Genomic DNA, 267 nt, shown 5'->3' with positions numbered 1-267 from the left:
GCACAAAACAATTACAGACTGCATTTTTCATCATCTAATAGGGTCCAGAGGCAATTTGAGAGTTTTTTAAAATATATATATATATATATATATATATATATATATATATATATATATATATATATATATATATATATATGTATATATATTTACATCTGCATTAAAGGAAAGATCACATCTCTAAGGAGGAACTAACTACACATTCTGATGTGTCCGTGCAGAAAAACTGATACAATCAGGATTTACTGTACTGCTTACTGTTTTGGA

Source organism: Dunckerocampus dactyliophorus, chromosome 5, assembly GCF_027744805.1.
Source record: "Dunckerocampus dactyliophorus isolate RoL2022-P2 chromosome 5, RoL_Ddac_1.1, whole genome shotgun sequence".
NCBI lineage: Eukaryota > Metazoa > Chordata > Actinopteri > Syngnathiformes > Syngnathidae > Dunckerocampus > Dunckerocampus dactyliophorus.
Note: the sequence above shows the minus strand (reverse complement) of the source record.